This window comes from Lampetra fluviatilis, chromosome 5 (genome assembly GCF_964198595.1).
Source record: "Lampetra fluviatilis chromosome 5, kcLamFluv1.1, whole genome shotgun sequence".
Classification (NCBI taxonomy): Eukaryota; Metazoa; Chordata; class Hyperoartia; order Petromyzontiformes; family Petromyzontidae; genus Lampetra; species Lampetra fluviatilis.
In genome coordinates this window covers 23,982,388-24,004,532 of record NC_136279.1, presented here as the reverse complement: position 1 = coordinate 24,004,532, position 22,145 = coordinate 23,982,388, and positions in this window count along the sequence as shown.

Genomic DNA, 22,145 nt, shown 5'->3' with positions numbered 1-22,145 from the left:
GACCGGGCAGGAGCTTTGGCGGGTGGGAACAGTGCCAAGGAAGCAGGCCCAGGCTTAGCCGACCCAACCCAGGCCCCCCAGCAGGCACGAGGGCACATTCCTCCTGGCAACGCGGACTATGACGCCACGTGTTGATGTAAACACTCCCCGAGCCACAGTGCGGTTGCTTTGCTCAAGCAATAAACTGATGCCGGAAGAGCACAACAATTGAACTCCACTTTGTCAAATGGCCCCCCATTATTTTTTAGTATTATTTTTGCAATTGCATCATCGTCATGTGGCGTGTGTATCTCGCTGGGGTTTAGGGTGAAGTTTTTGAAGGTTTAACTCGCAGCGACTCCCCTGAGATGTAATACAGCGTGGGTGCAGGACGGGTTTAATTGCGGTCATTATGACTGACAATCAGAAAAACGCACTGTTTTGTATCAGTGTTGTCAACTGCATCATGTATTGTTTTTAAACATTTTTTGTCCATTGCACGTTTACCCAAGTCATTTTGAATGAACATATGCAACAATCGTTTGCTTGTCGTACAACCCAAACTGGTTTCATCTTTCAAGCATTTCGGTGAAACATTTTTTGCCCAAAACATACCGTCCTCTCGGAAGTTTAAGCGAAATGCCGAGTGCAAGCGTTTAATAAACTCACAGCATTCAGTTGCAGTGAATTAGTTTCTTCCACACAAATAAAGTAACCGTGGAAATGAGAGAGTATGAAAGGACTGCATTGTATATATATATTTCCAAATGTTAAAACGTAATGTTAACTAGCATTACCGCAAAGCCAAACAGCTTAGAAGTCAGCCAATCCTATCCAAACATGAACATTAAAAAAACCCACATATAATGTCAGGAGGCACACTTTCGAACGTACTCGTTCTGCCATTATTTTCCAGTGTAGACTCCAGCAATCGGTGTAATTAGGTGTATGTTTAATTATAAGGTGTATGTCTGAAGGTTGTATGTTTAATTAGGCGTATGTTTGCGTTTGCGGGGCCTTGGAAAGAGAACTCAAGGAGATGCTGCTTGGTACCAAAGATTGCATTTGCCACGGCAACATGAAAAAATGCTGTGTCTTAAATTGGACGTATCCATGTTTGTGTTATACATTGCTTATCGATGGCTGCCGGGCCTGTGGTAAGGCCCCAACAGTGTGAAATAAACAAGATGTTATCATCTACTTCATCATCTTCATCAGCAGCAGCCCATTTCTGTCCACTACTCTCGATGAAAGCCTCCCCACATTGCCGCGATGTGCACATTTAGGGGCGTGAGGCTCTACCACGTGACGTGTGTGTGTGTGGTTCTGTCATTGGCACACAAACCACGCGTGTGTGTGCATTTTTCGACCAGCTCAAAGTGCTTTCAATTCTCTAATTCTTTAATAATGGGCGATGCATGTATGGAAACCCTGTCTTTTATGAATATGTGTATAGTTAGAGTATATATATGTTTATTAAAGAGGCAGAATGAGGAACATATGTGTTAGAGAAAATACACAGGTTAATGATATTATCCAAACTGAGTATGGGTTTGGGCAGGATACTTCGCGGCTAGAAGGCGCTCGGAACGAAGGTTCACAATCATAACGCAGTGGCGGCCAAGGAATGGAATGAGGAGATTGAGCAATGAGATGAGTTCATGCGCAGGTGCTGGACGGATTGTTCCATCACAGGATCACGAGAGGTGGCGGCTGCTTGCAGATGCCTTCATCCAGCAGCAGATTGATCATGACTGATGATAATGATGAAAGGAGAGAGCATTATAGTTGCCCTGCTACATTCGTCAGATTCCGCGCGCGAGCAATCAAGACAACGTCCGATATTATTCTAAAGAAAGTGCCGCAAGACAGCGAGCCCAATGCCGATCGAAGATTAAGCTCTCGGTGTTGTTATTCCACTGTCGGAGCGTCACTTGGAATTACTTTCCCACGTCTGCACGTAAGGAGATACACTGTATCTTATCCGGCAGCAGCTCCGCGAGAATTTCTCTCGCGTAAGAAGAGAATTCACAATCAGCTGGTGCGCACAGCAGTGACACGCGATGCGCGGCGTTTCTATGGAATAACAGCCACGAGTGCGGGGAAATCGCGTTCGAGAAACACGTGCGACATTGAAGCCCGCTCGAATTGTCACTACGCGGGCAAATTGATAGCGACTCGCAATGAGCCTCTCTGTTGACATTGCTTTGAAAGTGAAACACGAACACAAATGTGTGATAACTAGGGACCTCGACGCTTTTCACTTTCACAAATTTGAAGAGGAATCTCAACAAATTAACAGAATTCCATGATTATTTCTATACATCCGAGGAGGTGCATTTGAAGAGGTGCATTTTTTGGCTTTCACTACCATAAATATTTGTACTGTTCATTTGCAACACAGCATGTCCATATTTTCATCCAGGAGTGGATTTACAAAGGGCAGTAAATATAAAATGTATTAACCATGTCAAATTGTAGTCGAGGCATAAAGCCTCACCAATGGAAAATTGTAAAACTTACATTGCCTTAAGTTTGGCTTTTACGACTGCTGAAAATAATCTCAAAATGTATTCCATCCTTGCTTGACATTAGTCTGTCCATAAATGCACAAAACTCAAAAAAATATTTGACACCAACAAAGATCTTGCATGAGCATCAGAAACAGTGCAATTGAATGTCATAATACTCAGGATTAAGGATCACTGTGTTCTGACAATAATGACACAATGTCAGAAGTATATTTTCTTAGAATATTTCCACCGTTCGACGAGTGAAAGTTTGTCACTGACGGTGTCCATTAGATGACTTGCCACACCGCTGTGGCTTCGGGATGGAGTCTTGCTCAGGACCAGCTGTGCCTTTCCATTCTCACCAACTTGCGCTAAATGCTGCTCTCTCCGCAATTATATTCCGATTGTGCTATCGGCGTTACGCCACGTCATGAGAAAAAATATCCTTTCGAATCTCTTGCAGAAGCGGATATCGCAGAGCTACCTCTGAGATGTCTGTGACTTCTGGTCCACACACAGCAGAGGGCAGCACTTCCCACTGGCTCAGCACATGAGAGTAATGCTTGTCGTATAACAGTCAAATTGAAATTTAAATTCTCAGAATTTCGCCAAATTGTTACGAAAAAAAATGTGCGTGCAGTCTTTAGTGACCAGAGTGAGACCAGCAACTGTCTGCAGTTGACACCCCGGTTTAACCACGGGTGGCTGCGTGGACCTCAGCGGCGGCCGGCTCACCACTCTCACCTCCGAGCCAGCTGATCACCTCTCCCTGTAATCTTTTTAACAAAGTGCTTTAGATAGCTTTTCTTTCAGGACAAACATACGGTGTATGTTGCGTGCTAATTGAACAATATAGAAAAACAAATTCCTGGTGACGAAAACTAATTGAAGTCGTAAAAAGCTAACAATATGTGAAGCTTGCCTAAAGTACATTCTATCTGAACTCGCTATTTGATGCTGCTGTATTGGCAGTTGTGCATATGCACAATTAACAACATCACTGAATATACTAGTCAACACTACTGCCTTAAAAGAATAGAAATACATAATCTAATCCGCGACGCTGTGGGCAATGAACCCTTCTTTACAACACATTAGAAACGTGTTTAGAGTTTTTGAACGCAAGTTTATTGTGTTACTTTGTAATTAATTAATGGACAGCCCTGTTATCAAGCTAAACGAGCAAGAGACAATGTTGCATTAAATGAAATTCAGCAATAGTGCATTTATTTATATCGTGCCCCAGTAAAACATAATTTAAATGTATTAAGGATTTGCGAATATACTATGTAAATATTCCACGTTAATTAATTCTGATACAAATTAAACGCTGCCAGTCAACTGCCAAGATATTGCGTGTAACGTCTCTTATCCGCCGGTGACCTTCTTCTGTTATTGCTTTTTGATGGGAATTATTGATATTAAACATTTAATTTAAGCTTTAACTGTTCAGCAGCGCCCTTTGATCCTGCAGTGGCTTTTAAATAGGAGCTAACCTACAGAAAGCAGGGCCACCGCACATCTTGAAAATATTAATTCCGCTCAGCAACAAACACGGCAATCACACGTTCAAAATGCCAACGAGCTGGAGCACAGCGCCACGAAGACAGCGGAAATCCCAAGCAAGTGTTTCTCATTTAATTATTTTCACACCCAAAGGTTAACACAACATTATTTCACGATTCTGCCTCGCTTCTCCAGACCCAAAAATAAAAATAATTGTACCACAGAGTGGCAGATTTTCCCGAGCCTTTCATCACCAAGGACACTCGTTACGACTACCGAGAAGTAAATTTGTTTCTTTGAAATTCCAGGCTTAGATCAGAGGTGTGCACATTTCATTTGTTTTCACAATCGGGAGTAGATAAAATATCTCAAATCACCGGCACCGCTGGCTGTGTGATGAGTGTTTCACACGGGGAGACAGGACCTCTCTGCGTGCAGCCGTGTAACCCCCCCCCCCGTCTCATGCCTTCGTAGCCCTCCCCCACCTTCCCGTTTCCTGCACGGAAACCTCATCCCACCTCGCGCCAGAGTGGCGACTCAACGCCCCGGTCGCTCGCGCAAAAGAACAGAGACCCCGTCACGTCCACGTCAACCAAGAGCGACTCGTGTACGCGGTCATTGAGCAGGCACGGCGACTATCAGCGCGCTTTGATTGCAGCGGGTGAGATCCTCGCGAGATTTGTCATCTGTTGTACAGCCCTGAGAAACATCGTTTGTCCTTGAAAGGTCCAATGATCTCTAATAATCCGGCCAGGTGGATTCGCGGTGGGGCGAACGGCTCGAAATCAGAAGGTTGCGAGTTGAAATTCAAGTTGGGGGTTAATTCAGCCCATGATCCCTCTGAATTGGATACAATGAGTGCCAATGACCGTATGGATAAACTGACCGCTGCAAAAGTAAGGTGGAATTACCACGACTGTACTGGCTGAAGGCTGTCAACAGATTAGCCCTGCATGAATGCTAATTTGAGCAGGAAATCGCTTTAACTTAATTTGTTGTAATCGACAGGTGGGGTATTGTTTGTGTTTGGTATGCGGGCCATGACATTGGGACACGATGACCTTTGCTTGCGAGCGACGTCCCCTTGCGGCCCAATTCTCGAACTCACTCGAGGAAGTCTCCGGAGCCGGTTGCCGAGTGCCGATGGTGGAGATGGAGTCAGCTCTGAGTCCGATCTCACCCACGCTCAGGGTCTCCATGAGCCCGAGCCACGCAGAGCCTTGACCACGACGAAGAACACGGGCTCCTGCCGCGCGTGCACCTGACCCCGGGCGGGAGGCGCCCACGTCGATCGGCCCGGACACGGTTTTCACGAGCTGATAAATGCGCGCGTTGAGAATCGTTCGGAGCAGCTCTCGGCATGCGGGTGCATTCCGATCGCTCCGGATAATTGGGCACACCTGCGCATCGCTCGTGGGAAACGCCCGTTGCTTTCGGGAAACAATCATCTTCTTCTCTTCCCTCCCCCCCTCTTTCCTCCTCCTCCACATCTTATTCTTCCCCGCTGTCCAGATGAAATCTGCCGCTGAAAGAGCGGGAGAGAGGGGCGCGCGCGATCCGACGGAGACGGGAGGATCTCATTAACGGCGGAATGTCGCGATCGCGGGCGCGGCCAGAAATATCGGAGAGCGGCACTCCGATGTTCGCCAGCTGAGTCATCGCACGAATCAAGAGTCCCCGTCTCTGTGCATGCGTCGCTACAAATAACGTCAGCATCATTTTCTTTCAAGAACACCTCGATCACTCCAATGAACACGCATCTGCGTGCTTGAATCGATACCACGTCTCTTTCGCATTGAATGACTGTGCCCTCTCTATTAGCTTTTAACAACCAACTGGATTAATTGATTGGGCAGCCCGGGCCTAAATGCTTTAAACAATCCCTTCTATCTCAGCTAGTCCCTGTATTGTTGATATTTTCTCATGTGTCAACGATATCACATCTAATTTAAGAGTGCACTTATGCCCACTGAATGTATGTGTTTTCATTTGTGTGTTTTGCAATGATTTATATTTATCTCGCACTGTTATGCGGGTCTCTCGTGAGCTGGATACTCCAAGTTTCAAGTCGCCTGGTAATAAATACGGATTATTGTCTCGATGCCCTCCTGCGTCAGGAACAACACGTGAAAGTTGCTTTTGCTATTTGTTCCAAAAAAAGTAGTGGAGCACTTAAAGAGAAATTGGCTTTCACACAGTGGATACTTCAAATTAACAACAAGGACTATGCCGCACTTCTGTACCATTCGTCTTACAAATACACAAAGACTTGGGGGACTGTTTTCAATTTCCAGATGCAATGCAATTGTGCTGGTCACAGGCTCCCTGAGTCGAAACACATGTCTGCTGCTGCTGCCCACTGTGGCCCACAGCGAACATTCCTGCACGCTTGGGTGCCGTGACGGTCATATCCCCCCCCTGAACTCGGTGCGCGGGACACACAACGTGGGAATACGAACAGACAATGTCATAGACGAGGGGACGTTGACAAATTGCACGAACTCCGGGTGGTACCATCCACCCCCCGACCCGCCGCCCCTCTGGCGATGTTGATGAATTGTCACGCTTCGATTCGAGCGTTCGTTTGTTTGTTGTCTGCCAACGTGGTGAATGGCAGTGTCTGTAGTGAGTGGCAGTGTCTGTGGTGAGTGGCAGTGTCTGTGGTGAATGGCAGTGTCTGTAGTGAGTGGCAGTGTCTGTGGTGAGTGGCAGTGTCTGTAGTGAGTGTCTGTAGTGAGTGGCAGTGTCTGTAGTGAGTGGCAGTGTCTCTCGTGGCTGCGTGGGCGGTGATTGGAATCCATCGCGTATTTTCGAAAATAAGACTGCGTCGATTCTTGCACGAGTGAATTTGGCTGCGTGTCTTGTTGTCTTTCGAATTAAAATTACAAACATTTAATTCTAGCTTTGTTCCCCACCCCTACCACAAATGTCATGTTTTGTTCGTGAAATAATCCATTTTTCAATTAATACGCCAATTAATAAAAACAAATCTTAGAGGGAAAATATATTTTCCAAATGCATGTCATTCTTTATGGTAGTTGAAAGTGCTTGAAAATGAGACATTTAAGGCATGAACTCGCACCTTTGTAATACAGGGTGCTTAATGTTTGTGTTTAACACTTCTGAGAATTTGCAACAATACCACAAGCAATGTTGCCTCCGGGCTCTGGAGACCACCTGGAGAGGATTCCAGGCTACGTGTTGACAATGACGGCAAACAAGTGGAGACTCTTTGAAGCTATGAACATACATGTGTAGGACTCGTACTGACGCGACAGTCTCTTTGTCTTTCCTTGTTCTTTATTAACGTGTATATATCACATCTCCTCCGTCGGCATCGCACAGTGTCCCTCCATTCGCTCCAGAGCACAACTCCCCCTCCACACCCCTCAATGTCCCTCCGTTCGCTCGCTCCGCTGGCTTCGCTCGCTCTCCCTCTGCTCCTCTCCTCCAGCGACCTCCCTCTCTGCTCTCTCTCTCTCTCCAGCTCGGTCGCTCTTTATCCCCCTGCCGTCTCACTCCGTCGTAGCTTCTCCTCCAAGGTCCGTTACTCCGCTGCTATCCTATACTGTATGCTCTTTATCTGTTTCTACCGTACACTATCTCCCTCTGTCCACTTCTACCTTATACTATACTCTCTTGTCTACTGCTACCGTATACTATACTCTCTTGTCTGCTGCTCCGTCTCTTTCTCTCTCTGTCTCTTGTCCCAGGCACCAACCAACTCCCGTTTCTCCCAACGCTCCCTCTCTTTATCCCCGAACCAATTTGCCCCACTCAATTAGATCATCCCCCGATTCGTTACTCGCCCCCGGCCCCCAGTGTCACGTGATGTTGTTGTTGTAGACACCGCGGCGCCAATCTCAGACACTCACACCTCTCGACCAATCACCGCCCTGCGTCCTCGATTACCCCGAACACCCGCAGGCCCCCCTTAATTACCTTACCACCTTAATTGGCACAATAACAACAGTATGGCGCCCCGCTGGCTGTGTCCCCGTTTGCCCTCACTGTCCCCCCGCGTGTCCGTATCACAACCCAACGCGTGACCCGTGTTTTCTCAAGTCCTACATATGTGTTATCATGTTACAGTGGATTAACCGTTATTTTTCCATTAAAAGCGATATTCTCATATAAGTGGTAAAAAAAATAAGCACCATGTATCGTGCAGTATTGTTTTAATGTACACCTCGACTCTTTGGTTCTTCCGGTAAAGTCACGTAGAAAGAAAATAAATTAAATAATAGAAAACGACGTTTCGATTGCAACACAAGCAGTGGTCATCAGGTAGAACTAAATTTGAGAGAGAGACAAAACACAGACACGGAGACACACAGACACACAAGCAGAGAGACACAACACAGAGATACGCAGAGAGAGACACACAACATAGACCCAATGCCTCTGTGTCGAGGTCTTAATATAAATAGAGAGGGGGGAGGGGGCAGAGAGAAAGATGGGTCTGCTGGAGCAGAGAAATCAGCATGTCAATGAGGCATTGGGTCTCTGTGTGTTTATGTTGTGTCTCTCTCTGCTTGTGTGTCTGTCTGTTTGTCTCCGTGTCTGTGTTTTGTCTCTCTCTCAAATTTAGTTCTACCTGATGACGACTGCTTGTGTTGCAATCGAAACGTCGGATTCTATTATTTAATTTATTTTCTTTCTACGTGACTTTACCGAAAGAACCAAAGAGTAATTCCTGCAGTTACGAAAGCTTCAAATCAAATTTGTTATCATGTTAAAGTGTATTATCCGCTCTTTTTCCATTAAAAACGATAGTCTCAAATAAGTGTTAACATTTTTTTTAAGCACCATGTATCGTGCATTATTGTTTTAACGTCTTAGTTTCGACCAACGTGGGTACATCTCAATATGTGCACGGTTCTGGGCGGCTCTAGAAGCGCCAACTTGAAAGGGAGCCCCTTAATCAGCCTTGAGTGACATTGCCTCCAACAGAACACCTGGGGGTGCCTCTTCAAAGAATACGGACCCCACCAATTGATTGGTGGCACTGATTGTTTGAGACTTGACTGAGTACGAACACTGTTTACTTAAACCCACACGGCACATTGTTTCATCTGGTTTCTCAAACCACCGTTGATGATAATTTCATGCATTTACAATACAATGTCACCTTGTGTATAACGTCTCAATGTGTCCGCAATGCAAGACGCTGCACAAAGCTGACTTAAAACCAAAATAACACGTTTCTGAGAACCAAAAAAAAGACGTTCTATATTACCTCTATATGAATACCCCTTGGATTAAGTTAATATAAATCATGTAATATCTCAGTAGAAACGTAACCTGCGATTGGCTTCTCGTAATGTCCTTACAATACTTGTAAGTGAGCCGACAATACCCCACATTAAAGTATTTTGTTCACATCCCATCAGCCATGGGACCTTGCTAACAAAGATAAAAAAAAATTGACTCCTGGAGGACCTCAGTGCCCAACCCGACCTCCTTGTGTCAGTTTTGGCTCAAAATATTCCAATTTTGTGCTTTTTTACTGTTTCGCAGGAGGCTTATATCCCATAAAAATATATATAAATTAAAAATATAATTTTTTTAAAGCTCGGGGTACCTTTATCCTTCTTGGAACTTGGCAGTATCAAAGATTATTTCAATTTTACATCTGAGAATTCCTTCCACCATAGAGAAACCACTGTCTCACATTTTGACAGAATTGCCAATGGATCATAAGAAAAAAAAAAGTTTTGAAATCGTAAAAAAAATACCCGTTCATATTTTAGCATTCTACTTGTATTGCTAAACTCCCACCTTGTGCTTAATTATCTGAGCATGTACACACATTATACACGAACAATATGATTAAGAAAAAGTTGTTTCAAATGTAATCTCTACTTAAGCTCACTCACCATCTAATGGTGCCAATACAGCTCCTGTCCATATCTGCCGTTTCACGTAAAAAAACACACGAAACTATATTTCTACACATCCCATTGGCCACACGTCCTTCTGGGACTGAATTTATTCAGCAGCCATTGGTGTAATGCGGTACAAGCAAACTCTGGATCGGTTTCAATATGAAGTGTCTGATCTGATGTCTCCTCTGAAGCTGAAATACAAATAGCATGAATTGCCGTAGAAACGCTTTTACATTTGCAGCTCCTGAGTGACAACCTATCAGTGAAGCGAGACATCTGAATCTTGTCTTATTGTAACACAAAAGCCTTATTATGATTTATGCCAATGGGATGTGTAAAATAATGACAGATATGTGATGGAGACATTTTCTGCGTATTTATTTTATTACTTAAACTCTCCACAATGACGCCAATGATGATCATCATTGCACGGGATTGGCTGCTCAGATTTGTTTTTTTCCCCAGTCTCTTCTCTCGTCTCATCCACTATCCTCGCCCATGATTCTCGTGTCTTTCTCAAATAATGAGACTCCAAGTGATGGCCGAGGTTGCAGGTGGCCCTTGGGCAGACCCAGGGCGGTCAATTACCTAAAACAAATGTGCAGGTGTGCTCGCACTGCCGGTCTCCCACAATGACTTCTCATCTTATCGCCTAAATCTTTTTGATGTCCAAACGGAAAGTTCGCCGCTCTGTTAGAGAACTAATATAGCGCGAGGGGAGCACCGTTTATCAGCTGTACAGCCTCGCTGAGAGATGAGAGAAGCATTTAGCGTCGAGCGGAGGGCTGGATGTCCACAGGAACGATGACTGAGCCAGAGGAAGTCACTTCAGAGGGTGGGTTATTAGACAGTGGTGAGTTTTGGGTTCATATTTTGGAAAGCGTTTTCAAAAGCATGCAATATCCACATATTTTCCTAAATACCAATCCTTAATTGTTTGAAACGTGGTCTTGGTTACAAGTTGCTTTTTTATGTAGAGGTCAAAATGAGTTGATGTTGTAGTGGATGCCTGGAATACTCTGCACTTTATAGAAAAATAACCGCTTGTTGCAAATCACCCCTTTTATTGATATCAGTGAATTGGAATAATAGGAATTTGTAAACACAAATCACGTCAATTAGTAACAAGGGGGACTACAGAGAGACATGAGGACAAGAGCCTTTTTCCCAACATACACAGAACAGAGATTTACACAATTTGACAAAATGTCTTCATAGGGGGGAAACAAGATGATTGCCTAATCTGTGAATTTGTAAAATTCTGTGTGGAGAGAATGTTAATTATACACTGTGCGGGAGCTTAAGTGGGGATATCGGTCAACAGAAATGACTGTGCTATTGGGAATCTGCTGCAGGCATTTTCCCTCCGGTGTCATTGGCACATGTCACCCGGCAACCTTTGCATAACTACACTGCAACACGACAAGAGGTCACTGCAACTTGATACGGCTTGCAGAGCAACGATCGGGCGCCACGGTGGCTAGGAGATGTTAACTACCTCGCCTGGTATGCAGGAGGTCGTGGGTTCGCTCCCGACCCTGACGCCTGCTGTATATTTGGAGTTTGCATGGCTCCAGGAGGTCGTGGGTTCGCTCCCGTGGTCGCGTGCATTTTTCTCCGGGTCCTCCGGTTTTCCCTCCACATTTAGAATCATGGTGCGTTGAGAGTATTTGGCTGCTAGACATTTACACGCGATAAGCCACTTCGTCGAGCTACCATTTGTGGCCAGGTCGCTTCTGAAAGAGAGCTACAAAAGCGCAGTGGCCCTTACCTAGTAAAATAAAAAATAAATAGTTTACTAGTTTAATTGGGCATGGGTTTTCCACTTTTTCCAATGCAGACCAAACCCGAGCATAATTCTCAGTGAGCTTAGGCCTATGGAACCTGTGCGGTTTACTGTAATGAAGTTCAAAACACAACCACCAGATCTAAAAACACAGATGCCAATCCCACGGTAAAACCTGGACAGGTGGCAACCCCAAGTGTGCAGTATGCCTGTCACAATATGCCACCTGAATTGATTATTTACAGTCCTTTGTCAATACACTGCTGGCTGAAGGCGGTCCCACACCGTATCAGTCATTGGAGTTGTTTGACCATACTTCGCCACACTGGTCCGTGGGGATAGTGCAGCAGGCAGAGCACAGGGGTAGATCAGCTATCACTCGCCACCACTGTTAGCGGTGGCCAGGAATTGATCCCGCGCTGCCAAATTCTAAGCGGACTGCGCTTATCATTCTGCCGCCATTCCTCCTTTAAATATAATTAACTCAGCTGACATGTCTTCTTTTCACAGCCGCTAAGACGTTGAGTGGCGCGCGATATCTAAACCGGCCCAGGGACCCTCCTGCATTCACAAACCAGCACCGACCAGCGTGAAGTATGGTCAAACAGCGTGAAGTATGGTTAAACAGCGTGAAGTATGGTTAAACAGCGTGAAGTATGGTTAAACAGCCCCCATGACCACCGTTCAACGGCGGATTAAGGGCTTAAACTTGTTATGTTTGTCTGCGGTTTGTCTGCGCAGGGTTGTGGCGGTGACTCACTCTTGGAGAGCAAACTTCAGGACGAGGAGTGGCGAGAGTCGCAGTCTCACATCTGCGAGCTCCCCGTGCACCCTCGTGAGTGCACACACACACGCACACACACACGTGCACACACACACGCGCACACACACACACGTACACACACGTACACACACACACACGTGCACACGTGCACACACACACACGTGCACACACACACGTGCACACACACACACGTACACACACACACGTGCACACACACACACACGTACACACACACACACGTACACACACACGTACACACACACACACGTACACACACACACACGTGCACACACACGCACACACACGTGCACACACACGTGCACACACACACGTGCACACACACACACACGCGTGGTGTGCGCACGTGCGAGCGCCGCGTGCGAGGAAACCCGCCACGTGTGCTGGCCGCCTCTGCGCTTCATCCCCTCGGCCTCGCGGGGGCCCCGTGGGGAGCGGGCGCTGATCACGCAGAGGGGGGCCGCCTCGCAAGCCACTTGAGCGCTCATTGTAAGATGTTCGAATCGTCATTACTGGCCAAGATCAATCCACTGCTAGATGAAGGCCGCGTCCGTCTCCCGCGGCCCGGTGGTGTTTCCGTGGCTGGCTTGCGCTCGTCCGAATTCCGTGGGCAGAGGTATCGAGCTTCTCATTATTCATCTGCACAGCACCTTGCACTGCTTTTCCGTGGTGGACGTGGCCCCAGGCACGATCCCTCCCTCGGCTGCCACTCAGTCGCTTTCACCACTTCCACCGCAGCCTCTTCCACCGCCGCCCTTCCATCGCAGCCCCTTCCACCGTGACCCCTTCCACCGTGACCCCTTCAACCTTGACTAATTCCACCGTGACCCCTTCAACTGCAGCCCCTTCCACCGTGACCCCTTCCACCACCGCCCCTTCCACCGTGACCCCTTCCACCACCGCCCCTTCCACTCTCGCCCCTTCCACCGTGACCCCTTCCACCGCCGCCCCTTCCACCGTGACCCCTTCAACTGCAGCCCCTTCCACTGTGACCCCTTCCACCGCCGCCCCTTCCACCGTGACCCCTTCAACTGCAGCCCCTTCCACAGTGACCCCTTCCACCGCCGCCCCTTCCACTCTCGCCCCTTCCACCGTGACCCCTTCCACCGTGACCCCTTCAACTGCAGCCCCTTCCACCGTGACCCCTTCCACCGCCGTCCCTTCCACTCTCGCCCCTTCCACCGTGACCCCTTCCACCGTGACCCCTTCAACTGCAGCCCCTTCCATCGTGCCCCCTTCCACCGCCGCCCCTTCCACCGTGACCCCTTCAACTGCAGCCCCTTCCACCGTGACCCCGTCCACTGCCTCCCCTTCCACTCTCGCCCCTTCCACCGTGACCCCTTCCACCGTGACCCCTTCAACTACAGCCCCTTCCACCGTGACCCCTTCAACTGCAGCCCCTTCCACCGTGACCCCTTCCACCACCGCCCCTTCCACCGTGACCCCTTCCACCACCGCCCCTTCCACCGTGACCCCTTCAACTACAGCCCCTTCCACCGTGACCCCTTCCACCGCCGTCCCTTCCACTCTCGCCCCTTCCACCGTGACCCCTTCCACCGTGACCCCTTCCACCGTGACCCCTTCAACTGCAGCCCCTTCCACCGCCGCCCCTTCCACCGCCGCCCCTTCCACCCTCACCCCTTCCACCGTGACCCCTTCCACTTGCTTGTCCCGCCCAAGCTCCCTGACTTGGCTTCACAGCCTCAGATGTGACTCATCGTGTATGGGATAATGCCGAGATAGAGGCAGCGATTACAAATTAAAAAAATGTTAGCGATTAATGGAGGTGGAATGATTATTCGCTTCCTTGATGACGATTCTCATTCCCTGCATCGGATCGCATGCATACGAGACTGCACTTTGCAAATTGTATCTGTTGTATGTACTTGGGGCCACATGACCTCTACAGGAATTATTCGACAGTGTATTCACGACATTGTAAATAATAATTGAGTATTGAATATAATTGTCACGGAGTCGTTTGCAATTCGTGAAACCACAGGGCACGTTTGAATCGTTGCACCTGCTGTGATGATATAAAAAAAATAGCACGATTGTAATGTTTTAGGAATATTCTAACACATTTCATTTACCAATGAGAACAATGATGTTCGAGAGAGATTATCGTAAATATTTCACAACAGTCAAAAATAAAAGATCAGAAATGTTAGGAAGCTCTTGGGCAATACTTTAAAAAAATAACCGGTCTAATAAATTGTATTTCTATATTGAGGGTTTAACAGGACTCACAAGGTCGCGTGTACGTTATGTATATTCCACCCTATGCAACGAGCTACGGCTCAGAAAGAAAGCAACAATCTTCTTCTCGGTGTGTGCATAACAGCGCAGCAAACATTGCACAAATTGTTTAGGGACACGCAGAGCGGCTCGAATGTCCAAAAAGAGATTACGCTCTGCGACGTCACAAAACAGACGTCGGGGCGAAACGAAATTTGTGGGCGAAGTCACCGTGGACTTGTAGAGACGCGACAGCAAATCGCGGGGCGTTTGCCGCGAGGGGGGTCAGAAAGGCAGGAAACAGACGCAGCGCCCCCCCCCCGAGCCCGGCGCGATCCCTCCGCTGCTTTGTCACCGGGGGTCAAGCGGCAAGTGCAGAATGTGCGCGAGAGTTAATTGCGTGGCTGCCCCGGAGGACGCCTCTCTCTTCAGTGAGTCGTGTTGGCAGCCAAGGGGTGACTTCAGCCCCCTTCTTTTTTGACGAAAAAATTCCTTCCTAACCAAACGTAATTGTTTCCCGATTCGACTTGGGAGTTAAAACGCGAGGATGCCCAGCTGTGCTCTAAACACTGTCACGTGTTGCACGGCGCTGAGCCGCGCGTTCGCTTGCGGAGCGGCGCTGAGCCGCGCTCTGGATGCGCTCGCGTCGTGAGCGGTACCGCGGACTCTGCATGGCGCGCTTGTTGGCGGGGTGTGCTGCGTTTGTTCATTAGTTTGTGCCACCGAGGGGTGGATCTAGGACCTTTCCCGAACGAGGAGCGGTCCTGAAATTTCAAGCTTTTTAAATAACGCCCCCTACGTTGATTTAAAAATAAAACGTTCCACGTATTTCCTCTGGTAAATATCAATACAAGACAATGTTTTGGGGTCCGAATGAGGAGGGACGATAAATGCCCTGCCACCTTGGATCCACTACTGATACTATTCACTTAACACGCAGGTTTCCACAACCAATCATACGATTCACAATTGTTCTTTGGATAATGAGAAATATGACTGGGATTAGTCGGTGGAAAAGGTGGCTACTTAATTTGCAAATTAAAGGACCAAAAGACGGATTTCCTTCGAACGAGCGTTCTATCGAATTTTTTAAGATAAAACTAAAGATGATTGTGTAAAATGTATCCACATGAGTATTAACCAACAGGAGGTGGCCTTCCTTTGAGCGCGACACCGCCAGTGTCAGGGTAACGCCCGCAAGCAACGCAGCCCTCGCCACTCACAATTATCACTCATTCACCCCGGAAAGCCACGAAAAGTCTGAACGCTGTCTCTCAGGAGGGCCCTGCTACACAGCGATAGTTGAACCTGATGGCGGTAGCCCGGGGCACCATAGTACCCCGGTTCTCTCGCATAATGTCCGTGATGCAGTCGTTTTAGTCTCTAGATGGTCAGCAATGCGGCAATCGACTCATCTCGACGAGGTGGCCACGATGCACCACTACGGTGCGTACCGCTTCGTTTCGACATCGCGGAGTTAGCACCGATTGCAGATTGATTGGTACCCCAGTCGCGGAGTTAGGGGCCATCCATTTAGTACGAAGGCATGGAGGGGGAAGAGTTAGCCCAAATGCGTACGCGTGCGTATGAGGGGTCTACTGACAATGTACGCATAGGAAACGGAGGAGGAAACGGAGGAGGGGGGGGTGAAACCTCGATAATAATTATGTGTCTACATTGGCCTTAAAATGAGTTGGATAGTCCGGCGGTGGATTGTTTGCTTCAACACGTTAATAATATTAATCCTTGATCGTTCTGCGTGGATTAAATATCGGCCGTTCTATAGGATTCGGGGGGGGGGGGGGGTGGTGGTGCGTCAATCGTACGTACGCAGGTGGGGTGAGGGGGTGTAAAAAGTACGCGTGAGTACAGGGAGGGGTCAAGTTTTGACAGCCGTTTGCGTACCGACTAAATGGATGGCCCCTTATGCACACCCCTGGAAAAAGAGTGTCCCAGAAATAAAATATATAATTGCCTCGAGCCGTCTTGTATTATTTGTTACCCCGGGGGACTGCCAGGAGTACCACTTGGCCAACGCCACTGACAGTGCGTGTGTCGGCCTATGCGAGGACAAACCCCCAAAGGGAACCCATTGCAGAACAGAAGTCCATGCAAACCCAGCACGGGAAGGCACCCGAGTCGGGAATCAAACGCCAGCCCTTTCTGCTGCGAGGCACGAGCATCACCGCCGCGTCGTCCTGCCGCCCAACGTAGTGACACGTGCAACGGGGCGGCTGCTCGTTTCCGATTGCAAGCGGAATGACATCGCCTTTTCAAGTCGCGCGCTCCGCGGTTTACTCGGGGACACCTCCCTCGCCGTGGGCCCTTGATGGCTTTTGATCTGCTGTCAGGGAGGGAAACGAGCGGGTGGCTGGGAGGGCGAGCCAGCGGGATGGAGGGGGAGGCAGGAGGCTGCGGAGGGCCTGCGAGAGGGCTGGCCTGCAAGCTGTTCACACACTCGGTCGGTCGGCAGGCGCGAGCACCGGAGAGCTGTGCTGGAATACAACTCAAGTCCCGTCAATCCATTTCCTCCCGGTGCCTTTCATCATTAAGCAGACAAGACCTCGGCAGTCAACTATACAATCCCTTAACCACCCCCACCTCCTTTTCATATGGACTACTCTGTATTAATCCCAGCCCCTGTAGTCGGTTTCCTCAGATTAATCTCAACTTAATTAGCAGTCAGAGGATGTTGGAACTTTGTCAGAATCTTGACGGTATAAGTCTTTGTTTCATCAATGGAAAATAAGCATCTTTAAATTAAAGCACTAGTCACACGGTAACTGCCCAGTGTAAATGTGTAATAGCGAGCTGCTCTGTGATATTGAATACTGTATTTCCCTTTGTTTTGTTTATTGATTTTGGACGTATGGCCATTCGTAACCAAAATTCTGTGCGCAATTTAATTTCTGTGCACAAATTCCAACGTTTGGCAGGATGACTGCCTCTCTACAAAAACACGCTCACGGTTCTGCAGAGTGCCTTGACATGCAGTCGCATTTAAATGCCCTGAAAATACATTTTGCTCACAGTGTCAACATTGGAGGGAAATTGACTGAAAGACCTGATCTATCTCTCGGTATATCTATTTCCCCCGTCTTTGTCCCCATCTCTTTCTCTCCCTCTGTCTGTCTCTCTATCCCGGTTTGTCTCGCTCTGAATGTCAATGTCTGTGTCTCGATCTCTTCGTCTTCGTGCCTGTTTTTCTGTCTCTATTCCAAATGTGGCCGAAAAGTGTTCGTTCCCAAATGGGGAAAAAAAACTTTCGATTTTGGCTTATGGTTCACAAATGATGAGAAATACAAAGTTCTTGGTTGGACCCCATGCTTGTTTTGAACCAAATCGTTTCTCGCATATGTACTTGGCTTCGGACTTCAGGGGTTGCCGTCACGAGAGGTCGGTTGCAGTTATTTGTATCGCTGCTTTTATTGGTCACGTGTCATATTTAGAGACAAACAATGCAAGACCCAACATTTTAGTCATATCCTTCTCTGAGTAACGAATATAAAAACATGTGTTTACAGGAAGGAGAAATTCCATTTAAAAACTTGACATTATAACATGGTAAAATAGCTTCCACTCAGCTAAAATGAGCATGGAATTGTTAATGTATCCCATCTAATCCAAAGCAATAATGCTTCCTCACCACACAAGATGGCAAAGCACCCAAGGGCACATCTGGATTCAAACCGCCTGTTTTACCGCGTACTAGTTAACACAGCACAGGGCCAGTGAGTCTATATTTGGTGAGAAAATTAAACAGATTGGGTATGCATTTGGGCAGGAATGTATTGTTAAAAAGTATAATTTTCAAGAACATCACAAACACAATATCAGAAATTAAATAATTATGCTGAATAATCCACAAAAGCGAAAAAGCCCACAAAATCTAAGATATTGATGTTCATGTTGATTTCTTGCACTAGTCCCATCAAAGTAAGTAGATTATTTAATGGTTCCCCCCCAATCAAGTTAAGTGCTTGTGAAGAAGGGCTACAGAATTCGTCACCATCATTCTGCCAAAATTCCTTTATATATACTTCTTCCAAAATACATATTTACATAACATGGGTCGATTTAAGAACTGTTAGCAAAAGCAAGGCAAAGGCAGCAGCCATCACTTAGTACCTAGCAGGATGTGATATATAAAATGGCACGTCTAACTTAAACTATTTCTAAGTGCAAACCCCATTAGACGATGAAACCTTCCCAAGAGCCTTGTCTCAACATATATTTTGTTGACGCGGAATGTTATGTATGACGTAGTTTTGCATAAGACTAGGACCCATAGCTACCTGTAAACATTTGGCAGTTCACTAGCATTGGTTCAAGTGAGCCTGACTCCACTGATGAGATACTGGATTTCAAAACCGGTCCATCACACAATAAATATTTTTTCAACGTTAATGATTATTTTCTCATGCATATAATGCATTATGTATTAAATTGCAATTAATATATCAATACATTTGCATAGTTACATTCTTTATATTTACCCTACCTAAGGCTTTCATGTATTCAGCCTCTGACTTAAACTGTCACCTGGGCAACCAGGTGAGCTGTCAGATCGCGCGCTCTTCTGCGTCAGTCAGCACATCTGTGCGGTTCGTCAGACGCAAGAATCCACACTCCGATTCGCACTTCTCTGACAACTTCTGCAAGGTATTCCCAAAGCACAGTCTAAGCTAAAAAGTGTATACGTTTACGACTCTAGTATTTGCAAGTGTCGGGCATAGTGTACTGTTTCAAGGCTCCTAACACAAACGTGACATTTATTCTCAACTTTAAAAAAAGAGTAGAGCTGGGACCATTCATCAAGTCAAATGACTAAAAATTGTAATCGACTACGTCTTGTGATCAATTGCCCAGGCCCTTTAAACATGGTGGCCATCCCCCACATCCTGCCTCCCGAAGGTGGGTAACCCCCTTCAGGCCACACCCAGCACGACCCAACCGGTGACCTCACCAAGCAACACCCGTCACCTCCCGTCCAGCGACACACGTGGGAAGAGGTGACTTTTTTTTTACCAACTTTTCGTTATACAATTTATGTAGTCAAGCCAACTATCAGTAGACAAAATAATTTACTACTATAATGAGCCAAGAATGTCTGTGTGTCCCGCGCGTGACGTCACTCCACGTCGGCCAGCCCCCCTCATTAATAATCATGAACAGGTGACGTCCTCCACATGGATCCCCTCCCTCATTAATAATCATGAGCAGGTGACGTCACTCCACATGTAGCACCCCCCCCCCTCATTAATATTGAGCAAGTAACGTCACTCCACATCGAACAGCCCCCCTCATTAATAATCATGTAGAGGTGACGTCTTCTAAATGGACACACCCCCTTCATTAATATTAATTAGCAGCTGACGTCACTCCACATGGGGGGGCGAGGCGCCTCCTCCCCCCTCCTCAGCATAAACTTACAACCCTCACGAAAAAGGCAGAACCCTCACGTCACGCGATCTCCTTAACGATATTGAGACATATAAGTAAAAAGGACGTCATGATGACTAAGAGATTATAACCTTTAAATGAAATGTGTGTGTCACTGCGGCCTTACAAATTGCACACGAATGGATGCAATGAATATCACGTCGCGGTCTGCTTTTTATTTGCAAGTTTCCGATTTACTTAAATACACTCGTCCTTGGACGGGCAAAAGGCTAGTTGATTAAATAACTGGAGGGGGCAAACTCTAACATAACAGAGTAATATAACGAGTGGCATTAACAAAAGTCTAGTATTATTTTGACTGAGCCCCACAAAAATGTCGATATAAAGCTCGTTGTCAATCTACTGCTAGATAAAGGCCTCCCCATGCCGCGTTGGGGTTGTGTGATCATACTTCACCATGCTGGTCAGCGGAGATTGAAGGTTGGGGAGGAGCCCAGGACTGGCTCAGACACTTCACTCCCCACCGACGGTAGCCGTGGCTGAGAAACGAGCACAGGTCACCGGGTTCGTGGCGCAGTGTACTGATCACTGCGCCACTGCTCCCTCTTTCATGCCTTCAATGAATGGAAAAAAGTCACATCAACTTGCAATGTTATTCTATTATGTTCCCTGTACGCAATTTTTAACAAATACTAAGTAGAAACAAAAACGGGCGCAAGATTACGCCTTCGTATTTGATCCTCAAGGGACGGAGAATCAGGGCTATAGGGGTTACTCTAACCCTGACTAATTAATCTTTTTTACTCCAGAAATGTTTTAAATGCTACTTCCAGAAATGTGTATTATCTCATGCACCAGTCCATCTGGGGAATGGCTTTAAAGTTAGGTTTTAAAACTCTATTTGATAGCCAAAATACAGTCTACGACATCTAAATGATATTTCATTTCAGGATGTATTTTGATATCACGCAAATAATATGAAAAGCAAAATATCATAACTCGAACATTTTGTCCCGAGTCTCTTGAATCCCATGTTTGGCATTCCCAGTAAACATGCTGTCTGCACATCGTCTGAACAAAATCGAGAATAGGATGAGACAAAATAAACTGTTACAGAATTGAAAGATTTTGGGCAGCTTTTTCCATGTTTATTTCAATAAGGCTGCTATTATTTCAGTGGGAGGGTGGTGCAGCAGTAACACTTGTGCCTCACAGCAAGGGCCTACAATAAACTCCTGCCTCCATTGCCTTTGTGTGGAGTACGCATGTTCTCCCTTGTTCTGCACGGGTTTCCTCTGGGTGCTTGCGTTTCCTGCGAGCTAAAAAATATCAACGTAACTGGCATTTGCCAAACATCCCAATGGAAACAAATTTCCTGTAAATTACTCATTTGGACTTACACATAGCAACATCGCCCTGTGCAAAATTTGGCACGAACATCTTTAAAGATATTCTTGAGACTCGGCGAAGTTTCCTAGATAAACATGTGTAACAACAAAACACTTTCAAAGTGCCTGATCAGAAGTCAGATCAGTGGCGGCAGGGTGTCCAAGGAGGAGGTATCAGCACATGCAATCCACGCACAGTGCAGACGTAAGATCATGATTATCTGCCCATATGAGCAGTGAAGTAGTGCTCATCTGTTTACAGTCAGTGGTGGAGACTCCACATTCCAACGGTAGAGGTACATCCCTCCATGACAACCACTGTTGACTTCCCCACAAAGTGATACTAATTTTATTGACCCCAGAGGTATGATGGGATGAGTCAACCTCCAACCAGGATTTGAACCCGCAACTCTCTGTATGCGAGCTGATCACTCTCCCGCTGGGCCACTTGCACTTTTAAGATGCATCTGCTTAAAACTCAGAATATAAAACTAGTTTTGAGCTGTAATATAAAGCCACATTGATATTCTCACCTACGATGATTGTTGTATACAACTGCAGTTAATGCGAATGGATGACATTCATTTCTCCTATCAATCTTCAACTGGACTCGGCAACTTGCAGCCAACACTTAGTTCTTTG